Here is a 5,092-nt window from a genome sequence, read left to right as displayed (position 1 = left end):
GGTTATGCATAGGTATTATATCACAGAAGATATTCCATACTAATTTGATACTGCGCATTCCCATTCGAATTTTGACCTGCCTTACGCCTTCCGAGTCTTTAGCAATGAGAGGTGGTAGGCACTTACTTCTTGGGACGTAGCCGAGTAGTAGGGCTTTAAGCGGTTCACGGGAACTGTTTCAGGACCGCGGCAGCACCTGTCGATGGGAGGTGTCACAGGCTCGACGATGTAGTTCACCGGCATCGTGCATTGAACGATGCGGTAGGGACCGTGTTATTTCGCTGCAAACTTGCGACAGAGACCAATGATCTGACGTGGAATTGAAAGCCACATGAAAGAGCCAAGAGGGAAGGTAGGGGCAGCTTTAGCGAGGTCAAGGCGTTCTCTTGAAGACCTTGTGTCAAGGATGTAAACGAGCGTGCTAGTTGGCGGCACTTTTCGGCACATTGAGCGAGTTCTGAGGCCGGGCGGTATTCGCATGCATCCGGGTGGTATGGAAGTATAGTATCCAGTGTGGAAGAGAGCTCACGTCCATATAGTACAAAGAGGAAAATCCAGTGGTGGCTTGTGTGGCAGTGTTATAGGCTACGTCATGTCACGACAGGAAGCCCCGCGTCCCAATTAGAATGGTCGGAGACCACATGGAGAGAATATCACCGAGTGTTCGGTTAAGGCGCTCCGTCAAGCCATTAGTCTGCGGATGATAACTTGTATTGGTGGGATGAATAGTATTGCACTGACTGAGAAGCTCTTGGACGACTTGCGAACAAAACACATGGCCTCGGTCGCTAAGCAGCTCGCGTGGCGCGCCGTGGCGAAGAACGAAGCTGGGCAAGATTAACAAGGCAACATAACGAGCTGAAGCTGCTGGAAGACCGTTTCGGCATAACGAGTAAGGTGGTCGACGGCCACAATAATCCACCGGTTGCCCGCATAGGTGGAAGGAAGGGGCCCGTACAGGTCTATGCCGATTCTATCAAACGGGCGAGCTGGACACGGCAAACGTTGTAATAGAGTGCCACGCGTGTGACAAGTTATTTTCCGGCGCTGACACTCAATGCAGGAGCGAATGTACTTGCGGCAGTACGTGTACCATTACACGCTAGTAGAATCTCTGGAGAAGACTATCGTAAGTTTTCAAAACGCCAGCGTGCGCGTTCTGTGGGTCTGCGTGGAAGTGCGTGTACAGGTCGGAGCGCAAATGTCGAGGTATAAAAAGAAGCAGTTTGCGACCATTTGGCTGATAGTTGCTGGGCACAACACGGCGTCCCGGAGCGCATAATGAAGCACTTGACAACGAAGAGCGCGAGAGAGCCGTGGGGATGGTGTCGCGGAGGACGTAGAAAGAACGTTGATCAACAAGGTTACCCAAGGATCCTTGCGCTGTTCTAAAGGCATGTCAGTGATATTGATGTTAGCGAAAGAAATTACGGAAATGGAAGCAGGTGCAACGTCAGAAGGCACGGGCGAGCGGGAAAGTGCGTTGGCGTCGGCGTGCTTGCATCCTGAGCGGTAAATGACAGAATTATCACATTACCGTACGCATCGAGCAGCACAGGCAGCTAAAACGTCTTCGGTCATCACGGTAGGTTGGCACGGAACGGTAATACCGTACCGTATACCGCACTTACCGTACCGTAATACGGCACTGCTAAAGATATCTCATTCTTGTAAACGTAGCGCCCAGCGTCCAAGTCGACCTGGCGGATCCCTTAATGAAGCCAGCCAACAAAGCGAAGGGTAATCGGTGGCCACATCAAGTAAATTGCTGTACAAGTAAGCGCGAAATTTCTGTAACGCCCAAACAATTGCCAAACATTCCTTTTCGGTAAGCAAATACTTGTAATCTGCCGTAATGAGCGCACGACTCGCACCCACAACTACGTACTTTAGAAGCCCGGCTTTCGTTGGGCCAGTACAGCGCCAAGTCCGATCTCACTGGAATCCGTGTGATACCGCGGCTGGAGCGGTAGGGTCGAAGTGACGTAGAATGGGTGGTGAAGTCGGGAGACGATGTAATATTGCGAAAGGCTCATCAATGCCAGAGATATTGCCATCGCCGGTGGCAGGGAGATACGATCTCTCCAATGCTATTCACAGCGTGTTTACAGGAGGTATTCAGAGACCTGCATTGGGAAGAATTGGGGATAAGAGTTAATGGAGAATACCTTAGTAACTTGCGATTCGCTGATGCTATTGCCTTGCTTAGTAACTCAGGGGACCAACTGCAATGCATGCTCACTGACCTGGAGAGGCAAAGCAGAAGGGTGGGACTAAAAATTAATCTGCAGAAAACTAAAGTTTAACAGTATCGGAAGACAACAGCAGTTTACGATAGGTAGCGAGGCACAGAAAGTGGTAAGGGAATACATCTACTTAGGACAGGTAGTGACCGCCGATCCGGATCATGAGACTGAAATAAGAAGAATAAGAATGGGCTGGGGTCCGTTTGGCAGGCATTCTCAGATCATGAACAGCAGGTTGCCATTATCCCTAAAGAGAAAAGTGTATAACAGCTGTGTCTTAGCAGTACTCACGTACGGGGCAGAAACCTGGAGGCTTACGAAAAGGGTTCTACTTAAATAGAGGACGACGCAACGAGCTATGGAAAGAAGAATGATAGGTGTAACGTTAAGGGATAAGAAAAGAGCAGATTGGGTGAGGGAACAAACGCGAGTTAATGAAATCTTAGTTGAAATGAAGAAAAAAAATGGGCATGCATGACATGTAATGAGGAGGGAAGATAACCGATGGTCATTAAGGGTTACGTACTGGATTCCAAGGGAAGGGAAGCGTAGCAGGGGGCGGCAGAAAGTTAGGCGGGGGATGAGATTAAGAAGTTTGCAGGGACAACATGGCCACAATCAGTACATGACCGGGGTAGTTGGAGAAGTATGGGAGAGGCCTTTGCCCTGCAGTGGGCGTAACCAGGCTGATGATGATGATGTTCATATCGTCGGCGACAAAACAATTTTGCCAACGTACGTCGGTTCAGATGACGCAGAACACAACGCAGAGAACGCCACCTCGGCACGAGCACAGTCAGTAAGATCATGATGGCGAGAGAGAAAATCCCAACCAAGGATGACTTCATTCGAACAGGCCCGAAGCACAAGAAAGTCGATGGGATACAAAACATCTTGAATGACGACGCGGGCTGTGTAGGCGGCTGACGGCTCAACATGGTGTGCGCTGGCGGTACTCAGGGACAATCCCTCTGACGTCGCGGTAGCCTTCCTAAACAAGCGGCAAAGGTTTCTATCTATCACTGAAACGGCAGCACCATTGACCACAAGCGCAAGGGTCCGAAAACGATCCACAAAACGTTGATGAGGTTTGCTGGACAAATTAGAGGACTTGGAATCTTTCGACGACGACGCAGTTCGTGCCTCGGGAACTGCGACATCTAGTTTTTGGTGTCTGAAGGGCAGGGTCGACGGCGCATAGGTGACAGAGAGCGGCGTCGGGGTGATAGGGATTGGCGGCTAGCTGAAAGCAGGCGTTCGGGTGCAGAGAATTGTTCTATAGGCGCGCGCTGTACCATTAAAGCGTCTAGAATCGTAAGCAGATGGGCGCATGGCATCAGTTTGCAAAGGAGGGCAACGGCGACAGAAGCATGCCACATATGTCCTGCATAACCGCAAGAATAACATTTAGGGCGATTGTCCGCACTGCGTAATGGATTCGAAAACGGCGGACTGGTAGGCTTAACGGAACTGGTCGTGGTCGAATGGGCGCCGACGCAGAAGAATGGGTTGTTGACGGGCCGAGCCGGCAGCGACGACTTGCGCGTACGACAAGGACGCAGACTCCAGAGGTGGCGGACGAGCGAAAGGTGAAGCGGCAGTGGCCTCTCCCTGTATCACTTGTCCCATGACTGGAAGTAGATGTCGCGCCTATGATGGCTCAGGCGTGCTCGATAAAATGGAGAGCTGTCGCGCGACCTCCCCACGGACGAACTGTTCTATCTGAATCAAAAGGACACTCCGGTCGCCCAGAGTCAAGGCCGCAATTGAGCCATTTTTTTTTTTTTTTCAGAAGGTTGTTGAGCGCGTTCAGAAAGTCATAGTTCTACGCGAAGCTTGCGTACCGCGGGGCGGCCGAAGGCTTCCGAAAACGTTGTTTTGAACGACGCCCAGTTATTAATCTCTGCTTCGTGATTTCGGAACCAGAGACTGGCGACGCCGGTCAAGTAAAATATTACACTAGTCAGCCTAGTCACATCGTCCCATTTCTTGACTGCGCTCGCACTCTGGTAAGCTGCCAACCAGTCTTCGAGGTCTTGGTCGCCAGGCACGGCGGCCGCATTTCGATGGGGGCGAAGTGCGAAAACACCCGTGTGCTTAGATTTAGGTGCACGTTAAAGAACCCCAGGTGGTCAAAACTTCCGGAGTCCTCCACTACGGCGTGCCTCATAATCAGAAAGTGGTTTTGGCACGTAAAACCGCAAATATTATTATTATTATTGGTCGCCAGTCCCGCAAAATATCGGTGGGTGACGCTGCACCAGCACGCCGGGACAGACGCTGGCTTGAGTCTGAGGGCCTTGTGTGTTGGTTTCGTCTGGCATCGCTGAGGTTGGAGGTAAGGTACGGCTTCGTATCTCCAGGTTGGGAGACTGGGAGATTACCCAGCAACTTCACCAAACTGTAAGGGGTTCATTTACGAGCGGGGTTACGCAACAGCTTTTGCCCAAGAGCGTCGGTTGCTAGTACTAGTCCGTTGCCATCACATTATCACGACAAAGCCCGGTATGTTGGCGCAAGTCATCAGTGCTAATGATAAGAGCGGCAGCCCGTCATTTAAAAATGACTTCTCACCCCCCTTTTTTTTGAAGGACGCCACTAAAGCCTCTTTATTTATTTATTTATTTATTTATTTATTACAGAACCCACAGCGCCAGTGTGACATTACAGTGGGGGTGGGGGGGTTCAAATAGTATATACAACAAACAGTAAAAGTCATTTCATAATAAATGCAAAATAATTTACGGCACAACATATACATCCCGAGAAACACAACTTCAGTCAATAACAGAATATGTTATATTAATGAAGAAAAAGAAAGATACATCGTTAGACAGAATTGTTAC

The sequence above is a fragment of the Dermacentor variabilis genome, unplaced genomic scaffold (assembly GCF_050947875.1).
Source record: "Dermacentor variabilis isolate Ectoservices unplaced genomic scaffold, ASM5094787v1 scaffold_15, whole genome shotgun sequence".
Classification (NCBI taxonomy): Eukaryota; Metazoa; Arthropoda; class Arachnida; order Ixodida; family Ixodidae; genus Dermacentor; species Dermacentor variabilis.
This window is presented reverse-complemented; position numbering follows the sequence as displayed.